The sequence below is a fragment of the Felis catus genome, chromosome D3 (assembly GCF_018350175.1).
Source record: "Felis catus isolate Fca126 chromosome D3, F.catus_Fca126_mat1.0, whole genome shotgun sequence".
Lineage (NCBI taxonomy): Eukaryota > Metazoa > Chordata > Mammalia > Carnivora > Felidae > Felis > Felis catus.
This window is the reverse complement of record NC_058379.1, coordinates 10,453,519-10,466,179: the sequence shown is the minus strand read 5'-3', so window position 1 is coordinate 10,466,179 and position 12,661 is coordinate 10,453,519. Positions and strand designations below refer to the sequence as shown.

At 48.4% G+C, this 12,661-nt stretch overlaps 1 protein-coding gene across 9 annotated transcripts in view; it reads right to left on the bottom strand.

Moving 5' to 3' along the window:
• Window positions 1-12,661, bottom strand: part of RPH3A (rabphilin 3A) — a 278,545-nt gene that overhangs the window by 81,634 nt on the left and 184,250 nt on the right. The window contains exon 1 of one of the 9 annotated variants that reach the window (XM_045041388.1): window positions 1,877-2,015. The exons of the other annotated variants lie outside the window; for them this stretch is intronic. The gene's annotated coding sequence lies outside the window, so the exon portion shown is untranslated. Of the gene's footprint in view, window positions 1-1,876; window positions 2,016-12,661 lie in introns of those variants that run through there. 9 annotated transcript variants of the gene reach the window in all.

The following is a 12,661-nucleotide window of genomic DNA, read 5'->3' as shown; positions in this document are numbered from 1 at the left end:
TCCTTTTAGTTGCCATGAATAATAGATCTTCAAGACCTGCCTCCCTCCAGTCCCTGCCCCGCCCAGACCTTCGTGGCGCCAGGTGGGAGAAAGTAACAGAAAAAGGAAATCTCGGTTGGTGTTGGCTGGAGAATATGAACGATCCACAAAGTTCCTGTCCCTCCTCCGTGTCCCCATGGAAACAGCCATCAGAACACCGAGTTCGGACGGACGGAGTCCTCCGTAATTTACAAAGGCCTTCGCCTTCACAATCCCCCAGGCAGGCGGGCATTAGACCCTCATCACTGGAGGCGAAAGAATGCAGAGAGGGGCCCAGCCAACAGGGTTCAGCTCTGCCTCTTTCTATCTGTATGTTGGGCTAGTCACTTAACCTCCCTGTGCCTCAGTTTCCTCATACGAAAACCAGACGTGAGAGTAACAGTGATAACAGTACCTCCCTCAGAGGGGCGTTAAAAGACTCAATGGGCTGATACTTTCAAGTGCTTAGAACAGCGTCTGGAACGTGGCTAGCACTAAATAAAGTGCAGCAAGTTAGCTTTGCCACACCTTCGGGGTGAAAAGGCTGATAATAACAGCCGTGATGGTATTTATCATCTACCGGGTACCAGCGGCCGCACTCAGTGACTTACATACTCTGCCTCATATAATGCTTGCATAGATGTGGGGGGCTGGGCCCCGGTGCCAGGCTGAGACCGGGTCGAGCAACGTTCCCCGTTGACTCAAGCCAACCCGGTGGTTCCCCCTCCCATTCATGTGGGAGGCCGGGCCCCGGCGCCAGGCTGAGACCGGGTCGAGCAACGTTCCCTGTTGACTCAAGCCAACCCGGTGGTTCCCCCTCCCATTCCCCCACTTTCAAGGGCATCCGAAAGCCTTGTCAAGGCTGAGAGAGTTAATTCCTGAAGCCTGTGGTCTGCAGGTGTTGGCAGTAATGCTACCTCCCTTTTTCTACCCCGAGTCAGACAGACACAAGCATGGGAACTGTGTTTTGCTAGCAATCTATCAACAAGGTCTTGTGACCTGTTCAGAAAGTTCACAAGGTATACAGAACTAAATGTTTTGGCTGGCAGTGATCATGTGAAACCTGTTTATTCTTAGAATGACCTGATCCATAAGAGTCTTATATTATAAAAGATTGTGTACAGCAACAATAAAGCCGTCACTTGGGCCATCAGCCCAGGGGACCCTCCTGTTCCCAAACTTTCTCTTCTCTCTTTTTTCTTGCATTCCCTACCCTCAGGACCCTGACCTCGGTGTTTGTCGCGCTGGTCGCGACACATAGACACCACTGAGCTCATCTCACAAGTAGAAAAACTGAGATTGATAAGGGTTAACTAACTTTCGCCCTAGACCGAATTGCAGCCAGAAAGGCACAGGGCTGGGAGTCAAGTACAGCTCAATTCTAAATACCCACCTACCATCGCCTTCCTCCTCCCCATCCCCCTTCGTTGGACCCCTAAATAAATAGAGAGCATTTATTCTGTTTCAGTGCCAAGTTCTCCACACATGTTGGTGCTCAGCGCAGCCGTATCTAAATTAATCCTCAACTCAACCTTTAGCCCCATTTTATACCAAGAAGCCGAAACAAAGGCGAGTTTAGGTACTGGCCCAAAGTGTCCAGCAGAGGCAGGATCCAAACCCCAGAGGTGAGAGTCCATTTTTATACACACCACACACACGCACAAACGCACACACAGGCACACAACAATACCTTCGAGTTACATCCGATAAGCCACCGTCCATCCTCCGACTCGAAGACTTTCTGGAGACACAGGACACTAAAACTACATCTGAAGCTGGTCTAGTTTCTCTTCCTTGCAAAGCTACTCGCTCCAGGAGGCGAAGCATTTTATTGCGTTACCGGCAGACACAGACTTACCCTCTCAACATCGAGATTTCCAGGGACTTACAGGAGTTCTCAAAAGTACACGAAGCCAACGGCAAAGAAAAATGCGGAACGCAGGTCACGGTCCAGTTTGTCCTGGGTCAAGCAGGGGAGACTGTTCAATCGATGTCCTTCAACGGACACGCCTCCCACCTGGTGTGGTTCCTTCCACACTCGCTCTGGACTTAGCACGTGGCTTTCTGTGGCCCATGGGAGATCAGTGAATAGGACACAAGCAGGGTTGAGGTCAGCCCCATTAGAGTGCCGTGCACTGATTTGACATCAAGAAGAGGAGGGAGAGAAGTCCACTCTTCATCCCCCGTGGAACCGTCAGTCTTGTGGAGAACGGTCTCTGTGAACCATGGGAGGCTGGGCCCTGAGCTTCTGAGTTCACAGCACGTGGGTCAGGTGGTTCTCCCAGGTGGAGAAAGCCCGCCTGAGGGAGAGGCCAACCCAGAAGAGAGCAGATCTGGGTGATCGGAAATCAGTCTGAGTGCTATTTTGAGCCACTGAGTACAGTCATGCCTCGTAGCCAAGAAACGTCCCCCTGTATCACTCGAACTAGACGGAGTTAGGTTTACCATTAATGTAGTTCTGACGGACACACACATACTCACGCCCAGAATCGATTCACGTATTTGCAGATTCCGTATTTGTGAATTTGCCTACTCAGTAAAATCTGTTTGCAACACCAAAATCAATACTTGTGGCACTTTCATTTTTCACCGGTAGCAATACTTGTGAGCGTGCATGCATGCACACACACACACGCGCACACACACACACACACACACACACACACACACACAGTGGCCAGAAAAAACGGAGTTGCCCGACACGCATGTCACCAGCTCAAGTCCACCGGCAAATGAGCTCCATCTCTCAAACCATACACAAGTCTCTTTTTCAAGGTCTCGTTTAGGGCAACGCTGTTTGCATTATTGTCAGCGATCGCACTGTTTAAAAACGGCCCCCGAGCACAGTGCTGAGGTCTGGCCGGTGTTCCTCAGTGCAACAAGGCTGCGATGTGCCTCAGAGAGAAAATATGTTTGTTAGGTGAGTTCATATGCCATGAGGTATAGTGCTGTTGGCCCTGAGTTCAACGTTTATAATCAACAATACGATATACTGGGGCGCCTGGGTGGCTCAGTCGGTTAAGCGTCTGACTTCGGCTCAGGTCATGATCTCGTGGTTCCTGAATTCAAGCCCTGCATCGGGCTCTGTGCTGACAGCTCAGAGCCTGGAGTCTGTTTCAGATTCTGTGGCTCCTTCCCTCTCTGCCCCCCCCCCCCGCTCACACACACTCTCTCAAAGATAAATAAACATTTTTAAAAAATTAACAATACGGAATACTGTTACAGACTCGACGTTTGTGTCCCCTCGACATTCAGGTGTTGAGACTCTACCCCCACAACGTGATGGTATGTGCAGGTGGGACTGTGGGAGGTGGTCAGGGGGTGGGACCCTCCTGATAGGATCGGTACCCATCTAAGAGTCACGAGAGAGCCGTCTTGCTGTCTCTGCCCTCTGCCACGTGAAGACACAGCGAGGGGTCAGCAGTCCGCAGACCAGAAGAGGATCCTCACCAGAATCCGATGCCACCGGCACCCTGACCGCAGACTTGCAGCCTCCAGAACAGTGAAAAATAAATTTCTGGGGGCACCTGGGCGGCTCAGTCGGTTGAGCGTCCAACTCTTGATTTTGGCTCAGATCATGATCTCATGGTTCACGAGTTCGGGCCCTGCGTCAGGCTCTGCACTGTCAATGTGGAGCCTGCTTGGGATATTCTCTCTCTCTCTCTCTCTCTCTCTCTCTCTCTCTCTCAAAATAAACAAATAAAAATAAATAAATAAACTTTCATTGCTTAGAAACCACCCGGCCAAATAAGACATCTATTGAACCAGATGTCTTTACACAGAAACACACACAAAACAAGGGTGTGCATGGACTGGTTGATGAAGTGTGACGAAAGGCTTGTAGGGACTAACCCTGTATTTCCCTCAGGAGCAATGATTCAGTATTTGCTGATTCGGTGATCAAGGTAACCTTGCACAACGTGATTACTCCAAATAATGAAATTACCTCCCTCTTTCTCTCTCTCTTTCATACATATGTGTATACATGTAAAATCAACTGTATATTACATGCACCATATGTAATGATATATTACATATCCTGTGTACATGCAGATGTTTATATATATATGTATATATTAGACATATATATGCAACATACTAGGCGAATTGGCAAGTGCTCCTAGCTTTCCACTTTCCCTTTTACAATGGGGACTATTAAGTGGGACAAACGCTTAGTAGTTTGGTCTGTTTTCTGTTTTCTGTTTTCAGATTGTGGTTGGGGCGAGGGGCAGATAATAAGATAATGGATGTCAAGAGGCAATTTGGGAGGAAAAGCACCAAGGACCCACAAAGCCCCGTCATCGTGGCTTGTTTCCTGGCCAGCTTCTCCCACAAGATGCCCAAGGTGAGTTTCAGACCCCGTTCCCCCAACCACCCCCCTTCCGGAGCAGAACGGGGTGAACTGGGAGAATGGAAGCCAGCCAGGAGTGAGCACATTGGTTTGGGGATTCACCAGGGACGGAAAACTTACAGGAATCGTCTAGCACATGGCTCTTCTGGAGTCCGACCAGATAATGACCCGGGACTGGGAGCAAATGGGTTTCTAAGTGTCTTTGCCATCTCTGGCATCCACGATACACACTCAGAGGGGAAAGGTTTGCGGGGCCTACGGTGGCTGCCGATGGGTCCTCTCAAACCAGCTCGGTTTCTGCAATAAACCGGGTCACTGATGAGGGCTGATCTGGGGGAGCAGGAGGGTCCTCATCTTTCGCGGCTTGAGGACTGAGTCCCCTTGGCCCTGATTTTCAGCTCTTCTTGAGAGAGGAGACTTGAGGAAAGCAAGGAAAATGTAAAGGTCATTTCTCCCTGAAAGACGGGTGGGGGCTTTGCGGCGATCTGTGACTTTTCGGTCTGGCTTTGAACGGCCAGGCTGCCCGTATGAAAACCAAGAAAGGAAACAAAAGTGTCCCCAACAAGCCTTCATGGGACCTGGTGTAGTGGGAGATGCAGAAGCCTTGAGTAGAAAACCAAGCCCCCGTGACGCAGAACCAAAGCCGGGGTCTGAATCTAGAGACACAGGGAGGTGGTGACGCTCAGCCCATGAACGGCCACTTGACCTGGCGCTTCCGGAGACATCTTCAGGACCTCTCCTCAACAATCACCCCTCCTAGAAAGCCAACCTGTGTTCAGCGTAGGGACCCGTGAGGCAGGAAGTGGCTAAATCCAGACACTTCACCGGTGCCATCCTGGCTCAGCCCCTTGCCAGCCTTGGGCACGTTCCTGTCTGCACCTCACTTCCTTTGTTTGGAGAGTGGGGGCTACAGATGTTCCTTCTTCACAGGGCTGATGGAAGCGTCGGGTGGAATGAGGCATGTACAGTTCCCAGCACAGAGCCGGCCCCGGGGCCCCAGGATGCTGAGCGGGGTGGCTGGGGCAGCCGGGCAGAAATGGGCAAGAAGACACGCCCCCGGAGACCCTCATCAGCTCTGCCATTGGCACAGCGCTTGGAGCCCTGCAAAGATTTCACACCAGCATCTCTCCCAAGCTTCACAATTTCCTTGCAAGTCACAGACCATGGGAGGGTAAGGGCCCGCTTCACGGGTGCCAGAAATAAGGACACACGAGGTGAGATGACTCATCAAAGGCACAATGGTAGGGAACAGGTGGGCTGCCTTAGAATGTCCCTCGCTGCACCCTAGAATCAGGGATTTGGGGGGCAGTAAAAATACTAGTTCCAGTATACTGGAATTATAGTATTCAGAGTATATAAACTTAAAAACAAACAATGGGCACCTGAGTGGCTCAGTCGGTTAAGCATCTGACTCTTGATCTCGGCTGAGCGCATGATCTCATGGTTTGTGGGTTCGAGCCCCGTGCTGGGCTTTGTGCTGACAGTGCAGAGCCTGCTTGGGATTCTGTCTGTCCCTCTCTCTGCCCCTCCTCTGCTTGCTCTCTGTCTCTGTCTCTCAAAATAAATAAACTTGGGGCACCTGGGTGGCTCAGTCAGTTGAGTGTCTGACTACGGCTCAGGTCATGATCTCACCATTCGTGAGTTCGAGCCCCGCATCGGGCTCTGTGCTGACAGCTTGGAGCCTGGAGACTGCTTTGGATTCTGTGTCTCCCTCTCTTTCTGTTCCTCCCCTGATTGCACTCTGTCTCTCTCTCAAAAGTAAAGATTAAAAAAAAAAAAAAGACTGTTAATAAATAAACTTTACTTTTTAAAAATTTCCTAATGCTTTTACTTATATTTGAGAGACAGAGAGGAAGCGGGGGAGGGGTAGAGAGAGCGGGAGACACAGAATCCGAAGCAGGCTCCAGGCTCTGAGCTGTCAGCACAGAGCCTGACGCGGGGCTTGAACTCATGAGCTGTGAGATCATGACCTGAGCTGAAGTTGGACGTTCAACTGACTGAGCCACCCAGGCGCCCCAAAATAAATAAACGTTAAAAAAATGTTAAATTCCAGAATCCCAACGAAACCACCTTTAGAAGAAACTTGTGGTGGGTACCCACATCATACTTTTGAAAGTCCTCCTGGTGATTATAATGTGCAGCCAGGGCAGAGAACCACGAGCTTAGAACCATGTGCCCCACTCCATACTGTCTTCAGGTCCCCGTCCCTCCTGCCAGGACATCTTAAACTTGGTCGTGCATCAGTCACCTCGGGGGGGGGGGGCTCCTGAAAGTGGACTCATGCTCACTTGCCAGCCCCAGAGTTTCTGTTTCAGGAGGTCTGGGACAGAGCCCGAGAATTTGCATTTCTAGTAAGTTCCAGGCGCCACTGATGCTGCTGGTCTGGAGACCACACTCTGAAAACCACCACTTTATGCAACGTTAGCAAAAGGGGGACCCACGAGACCAAGCTCCCTGGTTTGTGGTTTTCTTTCCACGGGTAACACTCTCTTGCCCTGGGTCAGAGCAAACGACGCTGGGGTGTGCTGGTCAATGTTATCAGAAATCTGGGAAGGCCAGGGAGAGACTGAGGGCGTTAGGGCTTTTCCTTCTCTTGTTTCTCTCCTTTTAGAAACAATCCACCACTTAAGAGACTGTCCCTGAGCATTTGCTGGCTGTCCTTCTACCTGCAGCCCAGACCCTTTGCCTACAATGCAGGTCTTCTTAAATATTGAATAAGGCTGCTTCCATCAGCTGCCGCGGCCAGGGCTGAGGGAATGTGGATATTGACAAAGTCTTACTGCGATTAATCAGGTTAAAAAGAGCAGGCTGCAGAGCTGGTTTTATAAAAGACCTTCACTTTTTTCCCTATCAGAAAAATCTCTGGTGCCTCAACACTTTCCCTGTCCACCCCCCACCCCTTCTAGGGCTTGGGATTTTTTTTTTTCTTCTGTTGCTGCTTTTGCTGTTCAGTGAACCGTTAGGTGAGTTAGAGCAGCCTGGGGAGTGGGTCAGGTTTTGAACAAGAGCAGGGAGCATTAGATGGACACTGTCAGCCTTCATTTACCCAGCAAATACTTACTGAGCACCTACTGTGTGCCCGATGCTGTGGGATACGGTACCCTGAGCACAGAGTGGTAACTAAAACAGTCAAACATTCCTATTCTGTTGGAGCTGGTGTTCTAGTGGGGAGATAGACAACAACAAAATAAATAAGTAATTTATGTATAAATAAACTTAAAAAAAAAAAGAAACAAAAAGGCTTCCTGGGTGGCTCGGTCGATTCAGCATCTGCTTCTTGGTTTTGACTCAGGTCATGCTCTCATGGTTCATGGGTTCAGGCCCCACATCAGGCTCTGCGCTGGCAGTGCGAAGTCTGTTTGGGATTCTCTCCCTCTCCTTCTCTCTCTCTCTCTCTCTGCCCCTCCTGAGCTCTCTCTCTCTCAAAATAAATACATGAACTTAAAAAAAAACAAAATTAGTAAGTAATATAGTAAGATAGTGTGTCATATGACACTAAGTGCTGGAAATATGAAACAGACAAGGAGGAAGTACGATTCTGGCGTGGGGGTGCACTTTTAAATAAGATGATCAGAAAAGGCCTCTCTGAGAAGGTGATGTCTGAAGAAAAGACCCGTAGAAGGTGAAGCAATGGGCAGAGGGTGGAAAGAATTAACAGGATCCCTTCTAGGATGTTGAGCGCTGAGATTTCATTATCATCACCTTGATCATCAACATAAAAATGGTACTAATGTTTATTGAGCATCCCTCCTATGCTACGCCTGTTCCAAACAAAGACTATGTACATATTGACCTGTTAAATCCCCAAGAAAATCCAGCGAGGTCGAGGTTATTGCTGTCCCCATTTTCCAGATGAGAAAACTGAGGCACGGGGAGATTTTTTTTTTTTTTTTTTTTTCTCTCTGCTGTCAGTTTAGAGTCTGTCAGATCGCCCCAAGTCCTCCCCTGGATGTGAATCCCGCACGGCCGCTAGGGAGGCCTCTACAAAACCGATCAGATCAGGTCACCTGCCTGTGAAAACAGAGCTTCCCTCAGAACTGCTCTCAGAATAAAGACAAGTGGCCACACCACGGCCCTGCAGGTACCACTGACGTCACCCCACACTGGGCTCCCCTCAACCGTGTGCTCCGACCACGCTGGCTTTCTTTCAGATCCTCGACTGCCACCTCAGGGCCTTTCCACGTGCTGTGCTCACGCCACAACTGTCCTGTTCTCTCGTCTTCACTCAGTTAACTCCTACTCACCCTTCAGCTGCTCTCACGGCAAATGTCACTACCTCAGGGAAGCCCTCCCAGCTTAGGTCAGATTTCTTTGTGAGACTCTCTCACAAATGTGTTCTCCCCTCTTTGGAATCCCTCGTCTCGGGTTTTAATGATATCTAATTAAATTTTTTATGATAAGCATTTTAATATAATTTTATATAATGAACATAAAAACATATGTTATATATATATGTAATAGTGTATATATCATCTATATATAATAATATATCTATATTATTATATATCTATATATTTTATATATCTATATAACCTATATATTATATAATATATCTATATATTTTATATATCTATATAATCTATATATTATATATCTATAATAATATATCTATATGATATATAGATAATATATCTCCATACGCATGATTACTGATTCATGTCTACCTCCTCAAGAGAAAGGACCAAATCAAAACTGTTTCTACTCTATTCTAGCACTGAGTACAGTGCCTGGCAAATGCTTTCCTGGGTTTGGTTACGAGACCAAAGAGAAGGTAAGGGTTCCTCCCAACCAATAAGCTTCCGAAATTCACCTTCTATCCAAACTGTTTTTCACACTGGCAGGTGTCTCTCATCCTCTCGCCCTCAATTTGTTTTATTTTGCATAACAAAATCGTTCAGGTAGATTCTTCCTAAACTTTTCAACCACCAAGGCAACTCCAAATGGTGTCTCTCCCTTTTCCTGTTCTTCGACAAAAAGTATTTGCAGTAGAGGAGTTTTGCTGAAGTCACAAAACTTTGTCTATTTGTTTGGTTTGTTAATTATTTTCTAACTATGTATCAGCAGCAGAAAAAACATTTAATTGATTATTTGATATAATAAACATTTTGAGACAATTTTATATAATAAACATATAAAACCACATATAATTTTATATAATAAACCTTGACTCTAGAAGTAACTTAAAAAAAAAAGTTCCAGGAGTGCGGGGATGGCTAAGTTGGTTGAGCGTCTGACTTCGGCTCGGGTCATGATCTCGCGGTTCGTGAGTTCGAGCCCCGCGTCGGGCTCTGTGCTGACAGCGGGGAGCCTGAAGCCTGCTTCGGATCCTGTGTCTCCCTCTCTCTCTGCCCCTCCCCTGCTCGCACTCTGTCTCTCTCTCAAAAACAAATAAACATTTTTTTAAAGTTCCATGTAATAATAAGCAGGGGACGTCTATGCAGTGGAGCATGTATGGGGCCCTGTTCTGGGTGCTTTGTATATGAATTACCTGATAGAATCCTCACAGCGTCCCTGTGAGGGAGGCGCATTATTCCCGTCTCACGGGTGGGTAAACTGAGGCCAGGGAGGCCGAATAACTTGCCCGAGGTCACAGGCTGCCGAGTAGCACAGACCGAATTGCAAGGAATTCTGGAGGCGACGGCTGTGCTCCTAATCACTGAATACTGCCCCCTGCCGATCAGAGTTGCCCACCCCCGCCCCCCCATCCTTCAGCAGAAGGACCTTCCTACTTAACGTCCAAGATCCAAGCCAGGAGGATCTGAAGACTAGAGAATCCACATCTGCAGAGCTTCACATCAAAGAAAGAAATTCCAAGCTGCTCGAACTTCACAACTCCAAACAATAAGTGGTGATTGGTTATTATCTTATTTTGCAGAGCAGAAGAACGAGGCCCTGGGAGGCTCACTTCCTGGCTATGAAAATTCAGTATTCGACTTTGGTGTCCAAAAGATCAGGGTTGGAATCCCCGAATCTACTCTTGACGGGCAGCATGAATTTGGGGAACTGAGAACTCTCTGTCCCCTGTAGCCTCGGAGTTCTGGTCTGCAAAGTGGGCGTGGTAACAATGCCTCCTTCGCAAGCCCTCTGAGGGTTACGGGCGATCACTTATGTAAGGGCAGATCGCAAGGTCGAGCCCCCCGTGACTGCTCTGTGACTTGGTGGACGAGGCTCCAATTCATTCGCTTCCCGTATGACCATGCAGCTCTGGGCTACAACCAACTGTGTGGCATAGCTGGGATTCGAACCTAGCTGGGTACTCTTAGCTCACGGGTCTTTTTAGCAAGAGGATGTCGGAATGTTAAAAGCAGGTGGGGAGCCTCCCCAGGGCATCAGAGACCACCCTGCGGTACAGACCTGAGGCCACCCTGCAGTCAACAAGAAGTGACAGCCTTGTGGTGCCCCATTGGGATGAAGGGTTCCATCCCAGACTTGCTGCCGTGACAGCCAGAGGGAGAATGTCCCAGAGCTGGAGGCTACTCGGTCCCAGGGCCTTGGAGTCTTCCGGGGACCTCTCAAGCCACTTGAAGACTCCCACTACCGGTTTCTAGGGTGTTTTAGCCTCTGAGCGTGCTCAGGACCAACATGAGCCTTTCTGCTGCCACCAGTCTGTTTCCAGAGGCCACGTCAGTGTTCGAGTAGAAACCCCAGTCCTGGGGAATGCACAGAGGCGGCTCGTGTGGCTGACGCTAGAAGGGATCAGGGTCTCTCCACATAGAGGGGGAAATAACTGTTCCACAGGGCAGACACTGTCTTGGCCTCAGCCAGGAAACCACGCCCCAAAACACACACACACACACACACACACACACACACACACACACACACACTGACACAGATCCAGCAGAACATGGAAAGGATATAAACATCTACTTATGCAGCTCCCCTCGTAGGGTGCCATGTTAAAAAGTTTTATTACACAGGGGCACCTGGGTGGCATAGTCAGTTAAGCGTCCGGCTTCGGCTCAGGTCATGATATCACAGTTCGTGAGCTCGAGCCCCGTATCAGGCTCTGTGCTGACGGCTCGGAGCCCGAAGCCTGCTTCAGATTCTGTGTCTCCCTCTCTGTCTGCCCCACCCATGCTCACACTCTGTCTCTCTCTCTCTCACATTAAAAAGTTTTATTACACAAAGCGATGACATATTATCATCTACTTCACTTTCAATAACCTTATAAAATGAATACCATCATTCTCCCCATTTTACAGAAGAAACTGAGGTTCAGAGAGGCAAAGTCACTTTGCCAAAGGGCACACAGCCATTGGTGGGTATCACGGTCTGATTCAGACCCAGATCTGCCTGCCTCCAAACCCCACCAACTTGACCACTGTCTCGCTCTCCATACCCACGGGCACCATGAGTGGGTGCTCAGTGTTTGTTGAGCAAACAATCAAAAACTAAACAGTGAAGCATCTCCCTACACCTCCGAAATGACTATTAAATCTCTATTAAAATAAGTCTCTGTGTCCTGAATCCCAGATGGTTAGCGCAGGAAAGTCCCAGAAACATTCCAGGTTAACTGGAATTAACATACGTTAAGAGAATGGGTAAGATGTGGGGTATTTATGCTTGGAGCATGTAACAATTAGAAGCAAAGGATTAGATGCATGTTTTGCAACATGGAAGGATCCTAAAAACACAGTGCTAAGTGAAAAAAAAGTGGGCAACAATGAAATTTATAGAACCATACCATTTATATAACTTAAAGATGCATATTTTGGGGCACCTGGGTGACTCAGTAAGTTAAGCATCTGACTTCAGCTCAGGTCATGATCTCACAGCTCATGGGTTCGAGCCCTGCATCCGGCTCTGTGCTGACAGCATGGAGCCTGGAGCCTGCTTCAAGTTCTGTGTCTCCCTGTCTCTCTCTGCCCCTCCCCTGCTCATGCTTCCTTTCTCTCAAAAACAAATAAACATTAAAAAAAAATTAATGCATATTTTGAAGATGCACATACAAACAAAAGAGAAGTCCATTAAATGGAATAGAAGGGCTGCCTGTGATGCGGGGGGGGGGGGGGGCGATGGCATATGAGGACGAAGAGAATAAGTAATGAAAAATTGAGACAGAAACCTTTAGGGATCAACAGTGGTCATGTGTTAGGAAATGAGAGAGAAGAAGAACTCCATTCTCAGCGCCTGGGCTACAACAAAAATTCCATGCTAATCTACAAAGCAGATGAGTTCTCTGTGGAAAACTGAGAGGCTACAAATGAGGCCAGCTCTCCTCTCACTATAATCAGAAGCAAAGCCCCCTCCCGGTCACCAGCACGCGAGCACTATTTATTTTTCCCTGGG